This window comes from Podarcis bocagei (assembly GCF_964188305.1).
Source record: "Podarcis bocagei genome assembly, chromosome: 16".
Taxonomy (NCBI): Eukaryota; Metazoa; Chordata; class Lepidosauria; order Squamata; family Lacertidae; genus Podarcis; species Podarcis bocagei.
The window spans coordinates 15818167-15845037 of NC_138142.1; the positions used below are offsets into that span (position 1 = coordinate 15818167).

At 44.3% G+C, this 26871-nt stretch overlaps 1 protein-coding gene across 1 annotated transcript in view; it reads left to right on the forward strand.

Moving 5' to 3' along the window:
• The window catches only part of LOC308575860 (solute carrier family 2, facilitated glucose transporter member 11-like), a 291734-nt gene that overhangs the window by 77174 nt on the left and 187689 nt on the right, over positions 1-26871 (forward strand). The gene's annotated exons all lie outside the window — the stretch shown is intronic.

Consider the following 26871-nt stretch of genomic DNA (forward strand, 5'->3'; position numbering starts at 1 on the left):
TCAGAGAAGTGTGACTGGCCCAAGGTCACCCAGCAGCTGCATGTGGAGGAGCGGAGACGCGAACCCGTTTCCCCAGATTACAAGTCTACCGCTCTTAACCACTACACCACACTGTCCCTTATGACTCAAACAGCCACTAAGTCTGTGTCCCTAGGACAAACAGCAATTTGAGTGCATTTAGCAGTAAGTGCAGACCTGTGTCTACAAAAACGGCAAAACAAAAGTCTAGATTCTCAGAGAGGGAAGCAGTGAATCGATCAGGGATGCCTTCTCCCCTGCTGCCACCATTATAATGCACATAGCGAGGGTCCTGTCCAGGTCTCTGTTGATACCAGGCAATAATGTTCATTTCACCATTGGAGGAGCAGGATAGTTTAGCTGTTCGTCCTAGCGGCACAGACTTGGTGGCTGCTTGAGTCATAAGGGACTGTGAAATGACACCTTTGGGAAAAGGACAATTGACTATTATTATTATTATTATTATTATTATTATTATTATTATTATTATTAAAGACAGACATAACATTTTACAAGGACAGGAGGAAACACCACAGACAGAATAATTGCCACACACAGGAAGAACAAGGTTATAGTTTGAGTGCCTCACTTGTAGTTCTATAAATCATTTAATATGTCAACATGAATAGAAGCTATTAATATTGCAGCTGTTGTATAAGGGATTATTGTTTTGATTGGAATGTAATTGAAATTAATAAGATTTTGGAACGCAGAAATAAAGAAAATAATCGAACCATCAAATCCAGCACACGTGGGGGAGCACCTAAATTATATAATTCAGTATTTGAATGATTGGTATTAGTAATTGTATTATAATTTGGTATTGTTATAATGAGGCTATTATTGGACTGTAATTAAAAAATAATAAATTATTATTAAAATACCTTTATTTTTATCTTTATTTTTGCTCACAAATATCAGACAGGCATGGTGATCAATGCACAATATAAATAATAAATAATCTCTATTACATTCCGGTCAAAATAATAATCCCTTATACAACAGTTGCAATATTAATAATTTCTATTCATGTTGAGACATTAAATGATTTATAGAACTACGAGTGAGGAGCTCAAACTATATCCTTGTTCGTCCTGTGTGTGGGATTGTGTTGTATCTTAACATCTGTGCCACATGTAAAAAAAGTTCAGCAATGTGCAGATATGTTCTTATTGTTTGCTCTACAGGCACCTTTCTTAAATCCAGCTGCAATGATATTTGGCCACCTGCAGTGTGCATTGCCTTGTGCATGAGTAGTTGCTTGGTGATCACAACTCAGAGAAGGGGCTGGGATTAGATGCCATTTTGGCCTCATCCGGCAATACTATTGCGAGAGACTCAGGCACACATCAATAATAATAATAATAATAATAATAATAATAATAATAATAATAATAATAATATCATTTATTATTTATATCCTGCCCATCCAGCTGGGTTTCCCCAGCCACTCTGGGCAGCTCCCAACAGAATAAAACATCACAAAACTTCCCTAAACAGAGCTGCCTTCAGATGTCTTCTGAAAGTCAGATAGTTGTTTATTTCCTTGACATTTGAAGGGAGGGCGTTACACAGGGCGGACGCCACTACCGAGAAGGCCCTCTGCCTGGTTCCCTGTAACCTCGCAGTGAGGGAACCACCAGAAGGCCCTCGGAGCTGGACCTCTGTGTCCGGGCAGAACGATGGGAGTGGAGACGCTCCTTCAGGCCTACTGGGCCAAGGCCGTTTAGGGCTTGAAAAGTCAGCACCAACACTTTGAACTGTGCTTGGAAACGTGCTGGGAGCCAATGTGGGTCTTTCAGGACCGGTGTTATATGGTCTCAGCGGCCACTCCCAGTCACCAGTCTAGCTGCTGCATTCTGGATTAGTTGTAGCTTCTGGGTCACCTTCAAAGGTAGCCCATGTAGAGCACATTGCAGTAGTCCAAGCGGGAGATAACTAGAGCATGCACCACTCTGGCGAGACAGTCCGTGGGCAGGTAGGGTCTCAGCCTGTGTACCAGATGGAGCTAGTAGACAGCTGCCCTGGACACTGAACTGACCTGTGCCTCCATGGACAGCTGTGGGCCCAAAATGACTCACGGGTAGTGCACCTGGTCCTTCAGGGGCACAGTTACTCCATTCAGGACCAGGGAGTCCTCCACACCCACCTGCCCCCTGTCCCCCAAAAACAGTACTTATGTCTTATCAAGATGCAACCTCAATCTGTTGGCCACCATCCATCCTCCAACCGCCTCCCGGCACTCACACATCAAACCAAACACTGCAATATTTCTCAGCTCCCTGCACTGGAGGGAGGGAGAAGGTTTCTGTCTCAGTTCCCCATCAGACTTTAGCACTGTGCCACATGCTGCTGAACCAAGCAACACAGTAATAGGCAGCCTCATCTTCAGTCTCTGTGCGGCTGATGGTCAAATAGCCTGCGGTTCCAGAGCGGGAAGCGGTGAACCGATCTGGGATCCCTGTTCCCCTGCTGCAGCCATCACAGTGCACAAAGCGAGGGGCCTGGTCAGCTCTCTGTTGATACCAGTAAATAGTGCTCACGCTGCTGCTGGCAGTGCAGGAGAACTTAACTGTTTGTGCTGGGGACACAGACTCGGAAGCCGGTTGAGTCATTGTGTGTTGAGAAAGGACACCTTTTCAAAAAGAAAGAAGAAATTACCTTGATTCACTTGTTTTGCTCATGAATACTATAAGCGTGCTACGATAAACTTAGGATATACCGTATTTTTCGCTCTATAACACACACTCGACTATAACACGCACATAGTTTTTAGAGGAGGAAAATCCGTAGGCATGCCACCCATAGGCATTCCCTCCATAACACGCACAGACATTTCCCCTTACTTTTTAGGAGGAAAAAAGTGAGTGTTATGGTGCAAAAAATACGGTAATTGGCGTTGTAGACCCAGAAACCTATGGAAAGCGAGTCCTACATACCCTTACCTGAGAAACAGTTGAGAAGTGCAAGGAAGGACAGAGCCCAGGCCATGGCGAGCTCCCTAGAGGAGTCTGACTTTCTAAAAGAAACAGATAACTGGAGGGAGATTTCCTCCTTCCTTCTTAAATACTGCAGGAAATGGATGAAGGGTCTGTTATATTATGTTCTTGGTGTCCATTGGCTTTGCTAGAAAAGCCGCTCCTCCTCTGAGGAGGCACGACGTATCCTGGCCAATGAACAGAGAATACATTTGCAAGAGGAAGATTATTTGAAGAAAAGAGGGAAGGTTCCTGGTTCTGTTCCAGGCTAAGAGACATAAGCTCTTTATGTACACTAATAAGTGTTGAGAGAGAGCAATTGGAAGGAAGGAAGATGGAAACTTAAGAAATAAAGGAATTAGAGAATGAGGAAGGGACTTAACAGGCCCTGTCCTTGATAATCCTCCCAAGCACCTCTTCTCAGGCTACATCCCAATCCAGTCAAAATTATTTCAAGTTGCCAAGGAGGTTTCTGCTGAAGCCTCCCTCTCCTGTGCGCAGGACACAGTATCAACATCTGGGTCTAACTTCTAGTTCACAAGTGAAGAATAAACCCCAGGACCATATTCCCTCACAGAGAACCTTTCAGAGGCCACATACAGATGGTGGTTGGAGCCCAAAGGAAAAAATATATATGAAATAGCAAACTTGACACCTAGTAGGGTCCATTCCATCCAAGAAATACTCAGCAGTTTCAGCACAACCCTTCATTCCATTACCAAACCCCTTTGGCTGATGAGGACTAGTTTTTGTTTTCTTTTTAATAAAATCTTGCAGATATTTTAAGACTAATGTTGTTACCGGGTTAACCCAGTGATGTCATCAGGACAGGATTGTGACGCATCAATTCAGGGTCCCCCACGGCTGGTTTTAACCAACAGTAAACTTGTGGAAGATTTTTCTGGCATATTCGACAGGCAGTACATCTTTGGCATCTGTCAGCCATTTGGCCGCCCCCACCCCCTTCTCCTGAACCTTCCCAAGGGCAGGAGGGCAGTATTGATTTAGAACAGTGGTTTGCAGAAGGGCATAGCACAGAGGGGGAAAGCTGGGAAATGCTGGGTGAGGAGCAGCTAGAAGAGCAAACACCAAGAGAGAGACAGCTGGCAGATTCAGTGTCCTTGGAAAGCATTCCTGAGGCTATTATTGGACTGTAATTGAAAATTAATAAAAAATATTATGAAAAAGACCTTGATTTTTTTATTTTTTTTATTTATAAAATTTTATTGGTTTTTCACAGTTTTTATAAACACAAACAATACACAAAACAAACAAACAAACACACAAACAAACATGCATAATTTCATATCCTTTTTTCTTAAACCTTACTTCGCCGACTTCCCCATACCTCCCCTTTCTACATCCCAATTTCCAAATTTGTTTCAGCAAATCCTAGCACTTGGTTTTATCAAATTTTCCCCTTGTTCTTTTCTTTTACTTAATCTTTTACAGCTGTAGTCCCCATTTTTCCCTAAAACCTCGACATTTTAGTATTCGTTAATTTTGCAATGTTTCTTAAGATAAATTTTAAATTTCTTCCAATCTTCATCCGCCGTCTCTTTCCCCTGGTCACAGATTCTGCCAGTCATTTCAGCCAGTCCCATGTAGTCTATCACCTTCATCTGCCATTCTTCCAAAGTGGGTAGATCTTGAGTCTTCCAATACTTTGCGATGAGTACTCTTGCTGCTGTGGTGGCGTACATAAAAAAATTCTATCCTTCTTTGGCACCAATTGGCCGACTATGCCCAAGAGAAAGGCCTCTGGTTTCTTAGGGAAAGTATATTTAAGTACCTTTTTCATTTCATTATATATCATTTCCCAGAAAGCCTTAATCTTCGGGCACGTCCACCAAAGGTGGTAAAAGGTACCTTCAGTTTCTTTACATTTCCAACACTTATTATCAGGCAAATGATAAATTTTTGCTAGCTTGACTGGGGTCATGTACCACCTATAAATCATTTTCATAATATTTTCCTTTAAGGCATTACATGCCGTAAATTTCAAACCGGTGGTCCACAACTGTTCCCAGTCAGCAAACATAATGTTATGACCAATGTCCTGTGCCCACTTAATCATAGCTGATTTAACTATTTCATCTTGTGTATTCCATTTCAGCAACAAGTTATACATTCTAGACAAGTTCTTAGCATTGGGTTCTAACAATTCTGTTTCTAATTTTGATTTCTCCACCTGGAAGCCAATTTTCCTGTCGATTTTATTTTTATTTTTTGGTGCTCACAAATATCAGACAGGCATGGTGATCAATGAACAATATAAATAGTTCTGCTGTTGGGAAATATGCCTAAGAAAGATGAGACCTTCACACCCTTACCTGAGAAGTACCTGAGAAGTGCAAGAAGTGCTTATTTAAATCCTGCAGACATTAATAAGAGCATTACTGTGCCTATCCATGCAAGAAAATGGGGCTAGTTTTAACCAGCACCAAACTTCATAGAGCGATTTTGTTGTATCTTAACTATGCTATGATTTTGTTATATCTTTTTGATAATAATTTTTATTAATTTTTCAATTACAATCAATAATAGCCTCGTTATAACAATACCAAATTATAATACAATTACTAATACCAATTTTCAAACAGCGAATTATATAATTTGGGTCCCCCTGCACATGCTAGATTTGATGATTTTCTTTATTTCTGTGTTCCAAAATCTTATTAATTTCAATTACATTCCGGTCAAAATAATAATCCCTTATACAACAGCTACAATATTAATATCTTCCATTCATGTTGACATATTAAATGATTTTTAGAACTACAAGTGAAGCACTCCTTATTCTTCCTGTGTGTGGGATTTTGTTGTATCTTAACATCTGTGCCACATGTAAAAAAAGTTCAACAATGTGCAGATGTTTGCTCTACAATGTGCTCTTATTGTTTGCTCTACAGGCACCTTTCTTAAATCCAGCTGCAATGATATTTGGCCACCTGCAGTGTGCATTGCCCTGTGCATGAGTGGTTGCTTGGTATCACAACTCAGAGAAGGGGCTGGGATAAGATGCCATTTTGGCTCCATCCAACACTTCTATTGAGACAGACTCAGGCAAATTATTATTATTATTATTTACTATTTATACCCGCCCATCCAGCTGGGTTTCCCCAGCCACTCTGGCAGCTCCCAACAGAATAAAATATCACACATTAAAAAATTCCCTAAAGAGGGCTGCCTTCAGATGTCTTCTAAAAGTCAGATAGTTGTTTATTTCGATGACATTTGAAGGGAGGGCATTCACAGGGTGGGTACCACTATCGAGAAGGCCCTATGTCTGGTTCCCTGTAACCTCACAGTGAGGGAACCGCCAGAAGCCCCTCGGCGCTGGACCTCAGTGTCCGGGCAGAACAATGGGAGTGGAGACGCTCCTTCAAGTCTACTGGGCTGAGGCTGGAAAGGTCAGCACCAACACTTTGAATTGTGCTTGGAAACATACTGGGAGCCTATGTAGGTCTTTCAGGACCAGTATAATATGGTCTCAGCGGCCACTCCCAGTCACCAGTATAGCTGCTGCATTCTGGATTAGTTGTAGTTTCTGGGTCACCTTCAAAGGTAGCCCATGTAGAGCGCATTGCAGTAGTCCAAGCGGGAGATAACTAGAGCATGCACCACTCTGGCAAGACAGTCCACAGGCAGGTTGGGTCTCAGTCTGTGTACAAGATGGAGCTAGTAGACAGCTGCCCTGGACACTGAACTGACCTGCGCCTCCATGGACAGCTGTGGGCCCAAAATGACTCACGGGTAGTGCACCTGGTCCTTCAGGGGCACAGTTACCCCATTCAGGACCAGGGAGTCCTCCACACCCACCTGCCCCCTGTCTCCCAAAAACAGTACTTCTGTCTTATCAAGATGCAACCTCAATCTGTTGGCCACCATCCATCCTCCAACCGCCTCCCGGCACTCACACATCAAACCAAACTCTGTAACATTTCTCAGCTCCCAGCACTGGAGGGAGGGAGAAGGTTTCTGTCTCAGTTCCCCATCAGACTTTAGCACTGTGCCACACGCTGCTGAACCAAGCAACACAGTAATAGGCAGCCTCATCTTCAGTCTCAGTGTCGGTGATGGTCAAATAGCCTGTGGTTCCAGAGCGGGAAGCGGTGAACCGATCTGGGATCCCTTGTCCTTTGCTGCTGCAGGTATCACAGTGCACAAAGCGAGGGGCCTGGCCAGGTTTTTGCTGAATCCAGACAATATAGCTCACGCTTCCACTGGCGGTGCAGGAGAGTTTAGTAGTTTGTCTCGGGGGTGCAGACACAGAGGCAGGTTGGGTCATAGTAGGCTGTGAAATGACACCTTTGGGAAAAGGATAATTGACACGGATTCATTTAGTGTGCTCACAAGTATCAGACAGGCCCTTTCATCAATGCACAATGTTGTCATTGGCTCTGCCTCCACGGAGAGTGAGTCCTCTACACCCTTACCTGAAAGATAGCCGAGAAGGACAAGGAAGGACAACGCCCAGGCCATGGTGAGCTCTCTAGAGAAGTTGGGCTTTGGAAAGCAAACTGATAAGTGGCAGGAGCCTTTCCACTTCTTTATTTAATCCCCAAAGGACCTGGAGCTGGCAGATCTCTCACTTAAAGCTAAGGATGCCCATTGGCTTTGTTAGAAATGCCAATCTGCAGAGGCAGGACATTCTTTCCCTGCCAATGAACAGAGAAGACATTTGCATAAGGGAGAGTATTTAATAAGAAGATGCAAGGCTGTTTTTCCTAGGTTGAGAGAAGCATTTTGCTTCTGAAGCATCGCTCACAATAATTAGAGTTGAGATAACACTAATAGGGAAAGACCTATTTTGTGGTGACCAGCAAGGCAAGAACTGAGGGATGTGCCTGAAAGGATGAGGGCCAGGAGGATGAGTGCTTCATGTGTCCCTAATAATTCCCTCAGGCAGTCCTGCTCCCCAGACCCTTTACCTTCTCTGCCAATCTCACGTTAAGCCACAGAACTAGCTACTGGGAAAGGCGGAGTTGGAAGTTGCATGTCAGAATTGTTGTGCAACAGAATCCTCTAACACCCTCCAATATTTCCCAGCAAATATCCCCTGCTTCCACATTTGTGTTGGCACACCAAGCAGGAGTTTTGGAATGGCAACCTTTTGTCATACAATGTAGGGTTGCCATATGTCCTCTTTTTCCAGGACATGTCCTCTTTTTCAGGGGGAAAATGTCTGCCCAGGTGGATTTTTTAAATTTGCCAAAATGGCTATACTTTCTGGATGAGACATAGACATAACTGGTGGTTGAAGACTTGCTTTCCTCTTCTCTTCTCCAGCCGCCCTCAGCAATATATCACGGCTTCTATAGCCTACATATAGCAGGGGAATTTAAAATGAGAGTCATCATAGTGTCCTCTTTTTTGTTCTTCAAAATATGACAACTCTAATATAATGCAACATTAATCCAATGAAAATAGGGACATCCTGTTCCATAATAATACTAATACTAATAATTTTACTATTTATACCACGCCCAGCTGAGTTGCTCCAGCCACTCCAGGCAGCTTCCAACATATATAAAAACATAATAAAATATTAGGCATTTAAAAAAACTTCCCAATACAGAGCTGCCTTCAGATGGCTCAGAGGTCAGATAACTCTATACTCTCCAACATTTCTCCAATGAAAATAAGGACGTCATAAGGAAAAGTGGGACATTCTAGGATCAAATCAGAAACCAAGATGGCTTCTGTAAATCCGGGACTGTCCCTGGAAAATAGAGACAACTTCTGACAAGAGTGTTTAGTTATGAGTGGCTCCTGGATCAATGGAGAGCTGTGCTCAGCCAACAAGGGTTGTAGGGTTCTCCTTCTCCTTCTCCTTCTCCTTCTCCTTCTCCTCCTCCTTCTCCTCCTCCTCCTCCTCCTCCTCCTCCTCCTCCTCCCCCTCCTCCTCCTCCTCCTCCCCCTCCTCCTTATTCTACTATGAATTGGAAGCAAGATGTGGTCCAAATATCTACTTCCATCCCTTGAAATCCCATCTGGTAAACCCTCTGGGGGGCAGGTCCTAGGAGTGGGCAGAACCAGAAGTCAAACTGGATGGAGAAATCAATCTGATTCTTTGTGCAATAGGCTTTTTTTAAGCCATGAAAGCCCCAGGAGTTTCTAAATGAAAGGCACCCACTCCACTGAAGGGGGGGCACTCCTTCCTCCAAACTCCCCCAAGACGAGACATTTAAGTTTCTTTATCAATGGAGCTGTACTAATGCACTCAAGGGGGAAACGATCAAGCAGAACACCAAATGCACTCCAGAGAACAGTAACCAAAGTGAATGAAACTTTTTTTTAAAAGGAAACAAATGAGGAAATGAAATTAATCTATTCATGCACATTCTTTCCCGACTCTTTTTGTCTGCTGAAGGTGTACTTGTACCTGACATATTTGCTGCATTCATGCCAATCTGAGCATGAGTGAACAGAAAGCGTCAGACATGTAGCCATGCTTAGTGAACATTCTCCTGCTTCACTTCACATCGCAGGTGCAAGCGGGAGCAGGTGCTCTCAGAACCACTAATCTGCCAAAAATAGACCAACATCTCCCCTTAAAGGTTAAAGCTGGAAAAGCAGTCATGATATAGCTATGCTCAACATGAGCAGGAAGGTTATATAATTTGAAAACCAATGTTGATATTCATTGCTCAAGCAGTTGGAGTAAGACAATGGTTTTTCCAGAACACATTTGAGTGATATGGCCTGGTTTTTAGATCTTGCAGATATAGAATAGAAACTTGACTGTGGACTCAGCTTTTGTTGTTTAGTCATTTAGTCGTGTATGACTCTTTGTGACCCTATGGACCAGAGCACACCAGGCACTCCTGTCTTCCACTGTCTCCCGCAGTTTGCTCAAACTCATGCTGGTAGCTTCGACAACACTGTCCAACCACCTCATCCTCTGTCGTCACCTTCTCCTTGTGCCCTCAATCTTTCCCAACATCAGGGTCTTTTCCAGGGAGTCTTCTCTTCTCATGAGGTGGCCAAAGTATTGGAGCCTCAACTTCACGATCTGTCCTTCCAGTGAGTACTCAGGGCTGATTTCCTTAAGAATGGATCTGTTTGATCTTCCTGCAGTCCATGGGACTCAAGAGTTTCCTCTAGCACCATAATTCAAAAGCATCAACTCTTCAACGATCAGCCTTCTTATAGCCCAGCTCTCACTTCCATGCATCACTACTGGGAAAACCATAGCTTTAACGGACCTTTGTCAGCAAAGTGATGTCTCTGCTTTTTAAGATGCTGTCTAGGTTTGTCATTGCTTTTCTCCCAAGAAGCAGGCATCTTTTAATTTTGTGACTGCTGTCACCATCTGCAGTTATCATGGAGCCCAAGAAAGTAAAATCTCTGCCTCCATTTCATCAATTATCATTTAAAAAATGCACCATAAACATACAACACCAGATGGCACTGTAGAGCTATGAACTATTGCCAATGGGATTTCCCATTCTATAGGCTCTCTCTTGCAAGGAATGAAATCCTACAGTGTGCAGTGCTGCAATTTAGGAGGGAAAAGGTTTCCCTCACAAGATCTTTCCCTGGGAAAGGGGCTTTTTTTCAGGGCAAGAGTGAGGCATGGATCACATGACTCACCCGGGAGCACATCCCAGAAGACACACGTCCCAGTTTTGGGTCTGAAAAATTTGGATGGGATGTAACACCCAAAGAAGGCAGAGGTGTGATTTGAAAAAAATAGAGAGGAATGCCGTTTCAAAGAAAGAGAGAAAGCAAGTTTTAAAAGGTTTGTTTGAGTAAGCATGCAGATATGCAGATAAACATGCGAGGTATTAGAAGAACTTAATTGGAGGATCTTTCCGCATGTATTGTGATTTCACCAGTAGAAATGTACTTTTATGTAGTTTCATGTATTTATATAGTAAAGTATTATCGTCTTCTCTCTTCAACAGGGCAGGTGGGGTGTCCTGCAGCAGTAATTAAAGATCACCTCCTGTGTGCTTCTGTTTGAATAGATCAGTCTCTGTCTGTTTTATATTCCCACCCAGATAATAGGCATGATGGTAGATTTCCATAAGAAATTTTCTATGAGCCAGGACCCATTTCAGATACACACTTGGCTACTTGAGCAACCCAGAATGTGTGATTAGGCAGGAATATTGTGCATGTGCATGTGCACTTAATTTCACCGCATGTGTAAGACCCAAGCCAAATGCATTTCTGTTAATGAACTCTTATTTCATTTTGCTGTCCTTCAAGCCTGTCCCTTCCCAGGGAGAAGAACTGTCACTTTCAGGCTCGAGCTATTTTGAATTCCTCGCTCAACAGAGGAGGAGTGAAGGTTTTTGTCTCAGTTCCCCATTAGATTGCACCACTGTGGAACTGGAACTTGCTACCAGAGCTCTCATAAGCACAACAGTAATAAACGGCCTCATCTTCAGCCTGGATGTTGGTGATGGTTAAATAGCCTGTGTTCCCTGAATAAGAACCTGTGAACCGATCTGGGATCCCTTCTCCCCGGGTGCTGGTATGATAGAGCACGAAGCGAGGAGCCTGGCCAGGTTTCTGTTGATACCAGTGAAAGTTGCCCCAGCTTCCACCACTACTTTTAGAACAGGAGAATTTAATTGCTTGGCCCGGGGAGACAGACTCGGAGGCTGCCTGAGTCAATGTCGGCTGTGAAGCGACACCTTTGCAGAAAGAAAAAGAAAAACCGATGCATCATTCTCTGCTCCTTAATATCACAAACGTATTCTGTTTCTGTGCTAAATAGAGAAATAGCTTTGTTGCTAGCCCATTAGACCACATAACCCATACCTGAGAAGTAAGTGAGAAAAATGAAGAGAATAAGGATCTGGCCCATGGTGAAATTCTAAAGGAAGGTGAGTCCCAGAGGCAAACAGCTCTCTAATCTATAAGAGGGAAGGGGGTCTCTTATATACCCTAGAGGCTGAGGGATGATCTATCATGCAAATATATCTGTACCCATTGGCTTTTCTGGAGACATTATGAAGAAATGTGATGAAGGTCTCTCAGATGACCACAGAACAGGTTTTGCATGAAGGGCGTGACCTGTTGTACAAAAATAAGAGTCACATCTGCTCAGCTTTGCCTCTGGTACACACACACACACACACACACACACACACACACACACACACACACACACCACTGGCAGGCAGCCCTTGGAAAGTTCCCCTTGGAGGAAAGGGTGTGATTTGTGAAGAGTCATGATGTCAGGGACTGGCTGTGCTGGTCTCGATGGTTAACCTCAGGAGCCAGAGCAGACTCAGCTGGTGCCTGCACCTGAGGATCCAGCACAGGTGAGGACCCTTCAGGTTCAAGCCCCAGCCCTGGCTCACTGGTTCTAGAGGTGGGGAATCCTGTGCAGGCTGGGATTCCCCAGGTTCAGCCTCCGAGTCCGAATCCAAGGCCATCACACTGGCTAGACGAGGAGGAATGGTGGGAGACTATAGCTGGGGACCCCCTCTCCCCAGGGAAGTATCAGAGTGGGAAGGCATACCCTCCAACATTTATCCAATGAAAATAGGGATGCCCTAGTCAATAATAATATTAATAATAATAATTTTCCTATTTATACCATGCCCACCTGAGTTGCTCCAGTCACTCCAAGGAGCTTCCAACATCTATAAAAACATAAAATATTAGGCATTTTAAAAAACTTCCCAATACAGAGCTGCCTTCAGATGGCTCAGAGGTCAGATAACTCTATACCCTCTGATATTTCTCCAATGAAAATAAGGATGTCATAAGGAAAAGTGGGACATTCTAGGATCAAATCAGAAACCAAGATGGCTTCTGTAAATTTGGGACTGTCCCTGGAAAACAGAGACAACTTCTGACAAGAGTGTTTAGTTATGAGTGGCTCCTGGATCAATGGAGAGCTGCGCTCAGCCAACAAGGATTGTTGTTGTTGTGGTTGTTGCTGCTGCTGCTCCTCTTCTTCTTCTCCTTCTCCTTCTCCTTCTCCTTCTCCTTCTCCTTCTCCTTCTTCTTCTTCTTCTTCTTCTCCTCCTCCTCCTCCTCCCCCTCCTCCTTCTTCTACCATGAATTGAAAGCAAGATGTGGTCCAAATATCTACTTCCATCCCTTGAAATCCCATCTGGTAAACCCTCTGGGGGGCAGGTTCTGGGAGTGGGCAGAACCAGAGGTCAAACTGGATGGAGAAATCAATCTGATTCTTTGTGCAATAGGCTTTTTTTTAAGCCATGAAAGCCCCAGGAGTTTCTAAATGAAAGGCACCCACTCCACTAAAAGGGGGGGGCACTCCTTCCTCCAAACTCCCCCAAGACGAGACATTTAAGCTTCTTTATCAATGGAGCTGTACTAATGCACTCAAGGGGGAAACGATCAAGCAGAACACCAAATGCACTCCAGAGAACAGTAACCAAAGTGAATGAAACTTTTTTTAAAAGGAAATAAATGAGGAAACGAAATTAATCTATTCACGCACATTCTTTCCCGACTCTTTTTGTCTGCCGAAGGTGTACTTGTACCTGACATATTTGCTGCATTCATGCCAATCTGAGCATGAGTGAACAGAAAGCATCAGACATGTAGCCATGCTTAGTGAACATTCTCCTGCTTCACTTCACATCACAGGTGCAAGCGGGAGCAGGTGCTCTCAGAAACACTAATCTGCCCAAAATAGACCAACATCTCCCCTTAAAGGTTAAAGCTGGAAAAGCAGTCATCCTATAGCTATGCTCAACATGAACAGGAAGGTTATATAATTTGAAAACCAATGCTGATATTCATTGCTCAAGCAGTTGGAGTAAGACCATGGTTTTCCGGGAAACACATTTGATTGATATGGCCTGGTTTTTAGATCTTGCAGACATAGAATAGAAACTTGCCTGTGGACTCAGCTTTTGTTGTTTAGTCGTTTAGTTGTGTCTGACTCTTCGTGACCCCATGGACCAGAGCACACCAGGCACTCCTGTCTTCCACTGCCTCCCGCAGTTTGCTCAAACTCATGTTAGTAGCTTCGAGATCAGTGTCCAGCCATCTCGTCCTCTGCCGTCCCCTTCTCCTTGTGCCCTCCATCTTTCCCAACATCAGGGTCTTTTCCAGGGATTCTTCTCTTCTCATGAGACGGCCAAAGTCTTGGAGCCTCAGCTTCAGGATCTGTCCTTCCAGTGAGCACTCAGGGCTGGTTTCCTTAAGAATGGATAGGTTTGATCTTCTTGCAGCCCATGGGACTCTCAAGAGTCTTCTCCAGCATCATAATTCAAAAGCATCAATTCTTCGGCGATCAGCTTTTTTTTGGCTTTTTTTCTGGTCTTTGGAATAACCATGTTAGGAGGAGGTTTTTGAAGGTTGTCAAAGGCCTAGTTGCTGCTGATTTTACTACTGGATTGTTTAAGAGGGCATGTAATTGGTGGTGTGTAAGCCAAGACATTTGGGTGTCCCCTAGTCTGTCTTGTATGTCTTGTGTTGATATGGGTTTGTTATTTTTGTGGAAGTCTGCTGGGCGGCATAAACCTTTGGCTTGCCAAGTTTTTATCTGGAGGTTTTGTGCTGTGTGGTGGAATAGCGGGTGGTATGCCAGGCTCTACATTCTCCCCCCCCCCGCCTTCCCCCTCTTTTCTTCCTAACCTAACACTGTATGTAACACCAATGTCTCACAACAAATGAAACTGATCTGTAGAAAACGCAACTTGAAAAAAATAGACAATGCAGATCTTTTTTGTAAACTAATATAGATGATAGATAGATAGATAATTGGCAGGTTCCAAGGTTCCACATCATTTCTAAGAGGCGAAGACGATGTGACAGGAGTGGAGCAGGGTTTTGGAACACGAGTTCCTGCTGAACAGGTATATAAACAGGTGGGGAAGAATTCCTGGAGAGAGAGAGGTAGGAAAACAGAGACCACTTCAGGGCCTCCTTCAGCTGGATTTCACACACACAGTGATCTGCCATCTACTGCCCTATGGGAAAGATCCTCGTGACATTTTCAGTGTGTTATAATCGTGTGGAGTTTTTGTCCCATTGGATCCCACCTCGGGAATTTTGCCAAAAAGTTTGCTCCCCTTCCACAATTTCAAAATGCAGCTTCTTTTCTCGTTCAGCGATGGAGAACGGTTCAAACAAGAAGACTATTTTTGGTACGGCGGTAGCATTCATCAGCTGCCGTGAAGGCCAAATGAAGCCCATCGTCTGCAAGGAGGTTTTTGTCTTACTTCCCTATGTGGTTGTGTCACTGTGTGCTGCTCGCTGCTGTCATAAGACAGACAGTAATAATCAGCCTCATCTTCTGCTTGAAGGCTGGAGATGGTTAAGATGGCAGAGTTAGCAGAGCTGTCAAGGGAGCCTGAGAATCTATCTGGGATCCCTGACTCCCTAAGCTCATCACCATATATTAACAGTTTTGGAGCACTGTTGGGCTTCTGCTGGTACCAGGAGTTGAAATAATCGTCTACACTCTCAGTGCTTCTCCTACAGGAGATTTTGACTGTATCTCCGATGGAGGCTGACAAAGAAGGTGGCTGAGTCATTGTAAACTCCGCATCGCAGCCTGGAACAAAAAAAAAAAAAAAAAAAAGTCAGAAAAATTAAGTGGAATTGGAAGATCATTAAGAGAAGGCTGTCAATTAGTCACACTGAGAAAAGGAAAACAGGGAAGGATTTCCAATTAGGCATTTTTTAAAAAATGACCTACCCAAAAGGTGAGCAAGAAATACAAGGAGCATCAAAAGTTTGGCCATGGTGAGGAATTCACAGCTTGGTTGGCAAAGAGCTTTCTGGAGGGGAGAGTTGTGCCATTATCCTTTAAACCCCTCAAACTCAGGAAGTTTCCTCATATGCAAATATCTTCAGAAATTCATTGGCTGCTACCAATAACTAATTTCCTTCCTGAGCCTCTTAGTGTGGGGAACCTGTCAGCCTCTAGATGTTGATGGACTACAATTCCCATCATCCTCAACTATTGACCCTCCTGGCAGGGGCTGATGGGAGCTGTAGTTCAGTAACATCTGAAGGGCCACAAATTCCCCACACCAAGAATAGGGATGGATGAATCTATCAGTTTAAGCTCATAACAGTTCCTCATTTTCCAGTCTGAAGTTCAGTTTGTCCATTGCCACATCGGTTTGTACGTGAAGGATTACATCCTCACAAAAAGCCATCCTTATCTCAGTGTGCAGATTGCTCTCAATATACCCATTTTTGTTTGCAATTTTGCTCAGAGAGCTAACTTTTGATGGGGAATGCATATACGGTGTGTTGTGTTGTGGAATCCTGACCACATGTTTCCTGAGCAGCATCTTGATTCATTTGTTAGAGAGATTCAGGTGGTGGTCGGACTCTGACAGTTTATTTTTATGAATGCTTGTCCAACACCTCCCCATACAGGCCAAAGGTAGACAAGACAGCATGCTTCACATACAAAATCCATCAGAAACTAGGGGTTGAGACCCTTCTTGCTCTGCTCGCTAACCCCTGGCAATCATCCCACTTTAACCCCCTGGAGCTATGATCTGCAATAACCTTCTGTTGGAGACTCTTATTCAATCATCTCACAAGATTACAGTCTCAGAGTTCATCAGTGGCGTAGCGTGGGTTGTCAGCACCCGGGGCAAGGCAAGTAATTTGCGCCCCCTAACCCGTGGATTTGCGCCCCCTAACCTGTGGATTTGCGCCCCCTAACCCTAACCCCCAGATGTTGCGCCCGGTGCGGCCGGCCCCCCCTGCACCCCCCACGCTACGCCACTGGAGTTCATCACATGAGCATTGGCCATGCTGCCTTGGGTTGATGGAATGTGGAGTCCAATAACATCCCTGTTCTGTAAGGAGCAGGGCCTTTTCCACAGCAGCCCCCTCTCTTCAGAATTCTCTCCCAATATAAGTATATTTAGCCTCTTGTCATCTTGGAAGTGCCTGAAGAACTTTCCTGTTTCAGCTGACATTTTACTATTGATGCTAAATTGCTTTTCTCCTGCATGCAAGCCTAGATCTTGGTTCTTTATTGTTCTTGTTCATTTTACTTGTTCTATAAGCACTGGAAGCTTTTAAAGAAACAAAGCAAAACTAAACCAGGCCCTGTGAATTCATTATGTTGGAGCCCCCATTATGTGGCAGGGTGTTAGATGAGAGTGGAAGACCACAAACTCTTCTGATGGGTTGGTTCTAAACTCACTTAAAAAAACCACAAACCGCACTGAGTTATTTTTGAGACTTCCTGATTGAGTAGCACTTCAGCCAAATCTCTCTGCTACTTAACACTTGTCTACAACAGAAACTTAGAAGTCATCAGAGTATTTGAGACAGGGACAGAGATCCATTCTGTTATGCCAGGCAAATTCAAGCCAAACAGTGAACATTCAGAGGTTTGAAGGTTTTACCCCAGAGCAAAGCTAGCAAAGCTCTTTGATATGGAATCATTTAAAATTAGTTTTCACATATGAAATTGTTCTTGACTGATTTCATTGCTCCTTCATTCATTTTTTATTTTATTTTTACTCTAAAACCCTTTGAGATAAGTTGTGGGATGTGACTCAGAAGTGGAATCAAATAAGCTAATCATTCTTATTCCCTGATAAATAATTGCAGTCCCAGTGTCGCCACGGAAGGGACGGAAAATTTATTTCTGGAATGTCTGCACTCCACACTCTAAAATTTAATGCTTGCAGGTCTAACTTTCCAAGTCTCACATCTGTTGCTCTGCAGGACTCTCTCCTAGCTATAGCAGGGAGAAGCCTGGGATTGATAGATGTGGTTGCTAAAGCAATAATAATAATAATAATAATAAATCAAGGCTCCTTGCACTCCTCTCCCCCTTTCTTCCTACCCAGGGCGGCCCTGCCCTCTGCTTTCACATCAGAGATGGCATATCATGCAGAGCTATATTCTTGTTATTTGAAAAGTGCACCTAGACATTCTGTTGTTGCACCCATAACCTAGGTTTAAGATGCTATTTAGCTCCTAGCTTTCATATCTCGGTTTCTAACACTGCTGTTGATAGTCTTTGAAACGATGGCCGCCTACTAACATCAGTGCAGCTGCACACAAACTCTTTCTTGCCCCACCAGCCTCTTCCAACACATATACCAGATTGACTTTCTTCCATGACCATTTCAAGTCTGCACCTATGCTGCCACTTTCAGGCTCAATGAAACTCTTGAGTGGTTCATGTTACTTTCTCTTTGCATAAAGAGCAAATGCCTTTTTGTCTCAGTTCCCCATCAGATTGTATCACTGTGGAACTTGCTACCAGTTCTGTCCCAGGCACCACAGGAATAAACAGCCTCATCTTTAGCCTGGTTGTTGGAGATGGTTAAATAGCCAGTGTTCCCGGATTCAGAGCCAGTGAACCGATCTGGGATTCCTTCTCCCCTGCTGGAGCCATACCACACAAAGCGAGGAGCCTGTCCAGGTTTCTGTTGATACCAGGCAAAGCTATACCAGCTACCACTACTTCTAGAGCAGGAGAGTTTCAGAGTTTGGCCCAGGGACACAGACTCCGAGGCGGGCTGAGTTATAGACTGTGAAATGACACCTTTGGGGAAAAAAATATGCATCATCAGAAAAACATTGTGTTTCTATGATAAATTACACGAAAAATGGGTTTGTTGCTCAACCCATTATTCTTGCACAGTACAACCTGATCCCATTAACCACCCAGAACCAGACCTGAGTAGTAACTGAGAATGGTGAAAAGAAGAAGGAGCCAAGCCATGGTGAAGTCAAAGGAAGGGAGAGTCCCAGACACAAACAGCTCCTCAATCTAGCTACACCTTCCTCCTCCTCTTTCTCTCTTAAATCCCTTGGAAATGAGAAATGCAAATAGGTCCACATCCTTTGGCTTGTGCGGAGGCATCATGCTTAGTGGCAAAGGGGGTGATTTGCATAAGGAAGGTCCAATCCTTGGTATGCTAGTTAAAAAGGAAAAGATCAAGTAGCAGATTATGGGAAAGTCCAAGAGACGCTGTCGTGGGCATCAGAATACTGGACTAGGATTGCTGCTTATTGCACATTCATCCAGATTTGTCTGCAAGAAAATTGAACCAAGTCAACTGTTTATTCGGCCTCCATTCACACCTGTTTGCAGGGAGAGAAAATGACATTGCACCTGGGAAATGTGACTCTACACTCTCCATTTCCCTCTCACTTTCCTTGACACAAAAGTCATTCTTTGAATGGTGATCATGTTTCTGGCCTCTATTTTGAAGGATCAAGAAATACGTGAGTAGGCGAGGCAGAATTCTCTGACTTTGGCATGGATAGAAAGTGGCCTAGTGTACAATGATCAGAGTCTCACATCTGTTGCTCTGTAGGACTCTCTCCTAGCTATGGATGATAGAAGTCTGGCATTGAATGTGGGGCTTTCAGAAAACAAGGCACAAAGCACACATTTCCTCCAACATTCCTCAGAGGAAAATAGTAACATTTCTCATTCCCCCCCCCTTGGGACCCTTCTCAACACCCCAATTTTTGTTGTCCCCCCGCAGAGAATCTTCTGTCAGAAGAAGCGCGTGTGGCACCATCACTGCACCAATAGGACACAACGCACACGCTCTCCACAGTCCTGAAAAAAACATGTAATCTTGATTTTATTACATTTTATGATTTGGTAGATTTGCAAAAATAAAAATACACATCAATAAATGAATTTTAGAAAGGGGAAAGATTAGATGCGAATGCAAAAGCATTTGTTAAAAAAATCAAGATGCCTTGCACTTGGCTCCCCCTTTCTTCCTGCCCAGGGTGCCCATGCCCTCTGCTTGCACCTCAGAGGTGGCACATCATGCAGAGCGGGGCCTCGGCAGCAGCAGCCATGCCTTCCTCCTCCTCCTCCTCCTCCTCCAGCAGTCCAGACACACAGACAATGAAACATCCAGCTGTTTGGGGACCTCAGCTCCCATCAGCTCCATCAAGTGCAGCTCATTGTCAGGGATGGCGGGAGATGCAGCCCCATAGCATCCATAGGGAAACCTGTGGGTTATGCCTGCCCTAGACAAACTTTCTTTGCCCAAGGCAGTCCATCCAGGCATCAGCCTGACAGCAAACATGGTCTTGGGCTGCATTCAGCTTCAGACTTTTAATTCCAATGGGTCTTCTCTGAGTCGAACCCATTACACACAACTTGCCTAAGCGTGCTCGGAGACTTAGGTAATATTCTTGGGTATTTTGGGGCCCTTGAGCTCTATACATGAGTGGTTTGGAGTGAACAATGCATAGCAAATGTTTTCCTGCTGTGCACCAGGTGCAACAGGAGGAAACAGTCTGTGTTATTATCCTATTCTGCCAAATGTTGAGAAGATGAATCAACATCTCCCCTTAAAGGTGAGAACTGGAAGAGCAGGCATCACACACAGGAAAGAAGATTTGACCTGCAACTGTAACTGAACGTTCAGAAATTGAAACAATTTGCAAGGGAAATATTCAGATTCATAACATTGTGAAGTATCCTTTGTAAACCTCATTGCAAAGTACAGAGAACCCTAATGATGGATACTTTGGCCAGGAGCTTCAGATTAAATATCTGGATTTGCAGCCAAAACCTGAGCAGATAACTGTTTTTGACAGGCACTTTATGCCTGCACAAGCCAAGCTGAGCCCATTAAACCTCCATAGCCAGACCTGAGCAATAACTGAGAAACACGAAGAGAACAAGGATCCAGGCCATGGGGAAAGTTATAAGTAGGGTGAGCCTGAGAGGCAAACAGCTCTCTGATCTAGCTGCACCTTCCTTCTGCTTTCTTAAATAACCTGGAAATGAGGCATTTTCTATCCTATTTAAATGTCTGGATTGGAAGTCAAAAACTGAGTGCACACCAGCAGTGGCCATGTCCCTGGGACAGAGATGTACAATCTTTCTCTGACAAGTCTGTACCTTTCGGAGGACTGGATTTGAAGTTTCAAGAAAAGGTTTTGCTTCCCACCTGAATGAATCGCTTCTCCCCAGCTGAAAAGATCATAAAACATAAAGCCAACAAGCGACCCAGGTTTCTCTTAGTACCCTTAAAAGCCGTCCCAGTGTCCACACTTAGAGAGGGAGAACGCTTGAATGGTTTGGGCTTGGCCCATAGACAAAGACGCAGAGGCAGCCGGAGTCAAAGTGTGCAGTGAACTGACACCTTGAAAGACACAAACAAAGAACGATGACCTGTGAGAATCATAGAATTGTAGAGTTGGAATGCCCCCAAAAGTCATCTAGTCCAACCCCTGCAATGCAGGAATCTTAGCTAAAACTTCCTTGATAGATGACCATCCAACCTCTGCTTACAACGTTCCAAGGAAGGAGAGTCCACAACCTCTAGAGTCCTACCTTACAGACCAGGAGAAAACAAGCTTTCATGTGACAGCCTTTGGGATATTTGAAGATGGCTATCATATCTCCCATCAGACACGTCTTTTCCAGGCTAAACATACCCAGCTCCTTCAGCTGTTCTTCATAAGGCTTGGTTTCCAGGCCCTTGATCATCTTGGTTGAGAAGTGACTGAGACCAAATGGCCTTACCAAACTTTTCAGCTCTTTAGTTCAAAAGTTCCTCTGGAATCAATGCACTTGAGCCCCAGACTGTTAGTCCATTCTTAGCTCTGGGGAGGAGGAGTGAAGGTTTTTGTCTCAGTTCCCTATCAGATTGTATCACTGTGATACTTCCAGCTACCAGTGTAGTACTCCCAGGCACCACAGTAATAAAAGGCCTCATCTTCAGTCTGGATGCTGGAGATGGTTAAATAGCCAGTGTTCCCAGAGATAGAGGCAGTGAACCGATCTGGGATCCCTTCTCCCCGGGTGTTGTTACTGTAGAACAGAAAGCGAGGAGCCTGGCCAGGTTTCTGTTGATACCAGGCAAAGTAGTCCCAGTTACCACTACTTCTAGAGCAGGAGAGTTTCAGAGTTTGGCCCAGGGACACAGACTCCGAGGCTGGCTGAGTTACAGACTGTGAAATGACACCTTTGCAAAAAGAAAAAAGAAAAATGTATCATTTTCTGTGACTATAAAGATCAGAAAAACATTGTAGGGTAAATTACACAAGATAAATGGGTTTGTGGCTTTCCCCGTTATTTCAGCACAAGCCTTTAAACACCCAGAACCAGACCTGAGCAGTAGCTGAGAAGTGTGAAGAGAAGAAGGAGCCAAGCCATGGTGAAGTCAAAGGAAGGGGGAGTCCCAGAGACAAACAGCTCCTCAATCTACCTGCACCTTCCTCCTCCTCCTCCTCCTCTCTTAAATCCCCTGGAAATGACAAATGCTCTCTCATGCAAATAGGTCCACATCCATTGGCTTGGGCAGAGGCATCCTGCTTAGCAACAAAGGGGCTGATTTGCATAAGGAAGGTCCAATCCTTGGTATGCCAGTTAAAAAGAAAAATATCAAGTACCAGATTGTGGGAAAGTTCAAGAGACTCTGTCTGGAGCATCAGAATAGTAAACCAGGATTGCTGTTTATTGCACATATTACACATACCGATTAGTCTGCAAGAAAATTGAATCAAGTCAACTGTTTATTCAGCCTCCATTCACACCTGTTTGCAGGGAGGGCAAATGAAATTCCCTCTCCTTTACACAAAAGTCGCAATCCCCAAATCCTTGAATCATGTTTCTGGCCTGTCTTCATGAAGCATCAAGAGATCCGTGTGTGAGGCAGAATTCTCTGACTTTTGCACGGATAGAAAGTGGACTAGCGTGCAATGATCGGAGTCTCACATCTGTTGCTCTGCAGGACTCTCTCCTAGCTATAGACGCATAAACTGCAATTAATCCAGAACACGGCAGCTAGACTGGGGACTGGGAGCAACCGCCAAAACCATGCAGCCCTATAGCATCCATAGGGAAACATGTGGGTTATCCCTGCCCTAGAAAAACGTTCTTTGCCAAAGGCAGTCCATTCAGGCATCAGCCTGACAGCAAACATGGTCTTCGGCTGTATTCACCTTCAGCCTTTTCATTTCAGTGGGTCTTCTCTAAGTAGAACCTGTAACACACAACTTGCATAAACATGCTCAGAGTGTCAGCTAATATTCTTGGGTAGAGAAAGTTATCTTCCAGCCCTTGAGCTCTGTACATGAGTGAGTTGCAGTGAAAAAGCACCTATGCATAGCCAACATTTTCCAGCCCTGCCCCAGGTGCAACGGGGGCAAACAGTTTGTGCTGTTATCCTATTCTGCCAAACGTTGAGAAGATGCATCAACATCTCCCCTTAAAGGTGAGAGCTGGGACAGCAGGCAACACACACAGGAAAGAAGATTTGACCTGCAACTGTAACTGAACACTCAGAAAGGGAAACAATTTGCAAGGCAAATATTCAGATTCATAACATTGTGAAGTATCCTTTGCAAACCTCACTGCTAAAGCTTCCAGGACAGATGACCATCCAACCTCTGCTTAAAACCCTCCAAGGAAGGAGAGTCCACAACCTCTAGAGTCCTACCTTACAGACCAGGAGAAAACAAGCTTTCATGTGACAGCCTTTGGGATATTTGAAGATGGCTATCATATCTCCCATCAGACACGTCTTTTCCAGGCTAAACATACCCAGCTCCTTCAACTGTTCTTCATAAGGCTTGGTTTCCAGGCCCTTGATCATCTTGGTTGAGAAGTGACTGAGACCAAATGGCCTTACCAAACGTTTCAGCTCTTTAGTTCAAAAGCTCCTCTGGAATGAAGGAAATTGAGCCCCAGAGTGTTAGTTCATTTTTAGCTCTGGGGAGGAAGAGTGAAGGTTTTTGTCTCAGTTCCCCATCAGATTGTATTACGGTGATACTTCCAGCCACCAGTGCCCTCTGCGGCACCACAGTAATAAACGGCCTCATCTTCAGCCTGGATGTTGGAGATGGTTAAAGAGCCAGTGTTCCCAGAGGTGGAACCTGTGAACCGATCTGGGATCCCTTCTCCCCTTGTGCTGGAGCCAAACCACACAAAGCGAGGAGCCTGTCCAGGTTTCTGTTGATACCAACTAAAGGGGTCCCAGCTACCACCACTACTTCTGGAACAGGAGAGCTTCATAGTTTGGCCCAGGGGCACAGACTCCGAGGCTGGCTGAGTTACAGTCTGTGAAATGACACCTTTGCAAAAAGGAAAAGGAAAAGAAATGCATCAGTTTCTGCATTTATAAAGATCATAAAAACATTGTGTTTGTAAGGTAAATTACACATGATAAATGGGTTTGTGGCTCTCCCCGTTATTTCAGCACAAGTCTTTAAACACCCAGAACCAGACCTGAGCAGTAGCTGAGAAGTGTGAAGAGAAGAAGGAGCCAAGCCATGGTGAAGTCAAAGGAAGGGAGAGTCCCAGAGACAAAAAGCTCCTCAATCTAGCTGCACCTTCCTCCTCCTCCTCCTCTCTTAAATCCCCAGAAATGACAAATGATCTCTCATGCAAATTAGCAACAAAGGGGATGATTTGCGTAAGGAGGGTCCAGTCCTTGGTATCCCAGTTAAAAAGAAAAATATCAAGTAACTGATTTTGGGAATGTTCAAGAGAATTTGCCATGAGCATCAGAATACTGGACCAGGATTCCTCTTTACTGCACATTCATCCTGAGTAGTCTGCAAAAAAAATGAACCAAGTCAACTGTTTATTTGGCCTCCATCCACAACTTTTTGCAGGGAGGGCAAATAACGTTGCAGCTGGGAAATGTCACTCTACACTTTCCATTTCCCTCTCACTGTCCTTTCCACAAAAGTCTCAGTCCTTGAATCCTTTAATCATTTTCCTGGCCTGTCTTCATGTGCACATGTGAGATACAATTCTCTGACGTTGCATGGAGAGAAAGTGGCCTCAGATGAAATTAGGGATATTTCTCATTCCCACCCCACCAGATCATCCTCAACCCCCCATTTTTTGTGTGTCCCCCTGCAGAGAATTTCCTATCAGAAGAAGGGCAATGTAAGGAACTGGGCAGAGAGGGAATGGTGGAGACTGCCTCCCCATCCTGACCCTTCCAGGGAGGAGGAGGAAGACATTATAGATTGGCAACAGGGGTTTGAGGGAGGTAGCAGCACAGAGGTAGATTAAGGGGAAAGTTGAGAAATCATGAGAGAGCCAGAACAATACCCGGCTGACACGTTGTCATTAGAAAGCAACCCAGACACGCCATCTCCCAGAACCTGGCGAGCCTTAAAAGTAGGAGAGCAAAGAGCTCAAAGACAGAGAGAATGTAGCAGCACCCATAGAAGTAAAGAATGAGAAAGTGGGAGAGATGGGGGGTGGAGATTCACTCGGGACAATGCCATTATCCAAGAGGCTCTGTTCTATAGCCTCTCTGTAAAGACTGAACTAAAAAAGGACTGTAAGAAACTTTTCCTTCTTTTATACTTTCCTGGGTAACCAGCCGGGAGCCACTGAAAGTATCCTGACAGGCAGGTAGCACCCCCACGGCAGCAATGGGACACGACACACGCGCTCTCCATGGTCCTTAAAAAACCCTTTAATATTGCTTTTATTATATGTTATTATTTGGAAGATTTACAAAAACACAAATTGGTTATGATCAGCATAAGTGGTTTATTTGTGTTGACCTGAAGATGGTGAACTTTTTGTTGGGACAACAGCCTGGCTTCACCAAGTACCCATGTTTTCTGTGCATGTGGGATAGTAGGGACCGTGCTCAGCAATACACGAAGAAGGACTGGCCTGTGCAGGAGGAATTGGTGCCTTGCAAAGAAAGGAACGTCATCAACGATCCTCTGGTGGACAGAGAAAGAATACTCTTCACACCGCTGCACATTAAGCTCGGCTTAATCAAGCAGTTCACCAAGGCTCTGGACAAGGATGGTGACTGCTTCACTTACTTGTGCCAGGCTTTTTCAGGACTGACCATGGAGAAGTTGAAAGCTGGCATCTTTGACGGTCCTCAGATCCGTCAGCTCATCAGAGATCCAGAGTTCGGAAACTCAGTAAATGAAGTGGAGCTGGAAGCGTGGAAGGCATTTGTTCTGGTAGTGAAGAACTTTCTTGGCAACAATAACAGAAACTACACAGAACTTGTCAACAACATGCTGACTGCTTTCAGAAACCTGGGCTGCAACATGAGGGTCAAGATGCACTACCTATTTTCACATATGGACTGGTTTCCTGAGAACCTGGGTTCAATGAGTGACGAGCAGGGGGAGAGATTCCATCAGGACATGAAAGAGATGGAGACCAGGTATCAGGGTCACTGGGACGCAGTCATGATGGCTGACTACTGTTGGACTCTGAACAGAGACCTCCCTGCCGCTGAGCATTCCAGGAGTTCCAAGAAACGGAAGTTCAAGCCCTGAAGTTTGAAAAATGGTGAAGCAACATGCAATTTACGTGTACTTACCTTTATCAATGCCCACCATTCAGTTTACAGTAATCAATGTTTCTATCAGGTAATCAATATATGTTGTTGGAAAAACATTTTTTTTCTCTTAAAAACATATTTAGGATGATATGTGTTGACAAAAATCAGCTGATAATGCCACAAAAATGTAATCGATTTTGTCACAAGATCTGATTTTTTTCAAATCAACATAGCACAAAAACCTGACCTGATGGAGAGAAACAGATGCCATTTCCTGATTCAGCAGTGCAAAAATACCCTAAATCAATTGTAGAAATCTAGACAACATTCAATAACAAAAAAAAATGTTGCCCAGTGTATAGTCTTTGAAACGATGGTCCCCTACTAACATCAGTGCAGCTGCACACAAACTCTTTCTTGACCCACCAGCCTCTTCCAACACATATACCAGATTGACTTTCTTCCATGACCATTTCAAGTCTGCACCTGGGCTGCCACTTTCAGGCTCAATGAAACTCTTGAGTGGTTCATGTTACTTTCTCTTTGCATAAAGAGTGAATGCTTTTTTGTCTCAGTTCCCCATCAGATTGTATCACTGTGGAACTTGCTACCAGTTCTGTCCCAGGCACCACAGGAATAAACAGCCTCATCTTCAGGCTGGGTGTTGGAGATGG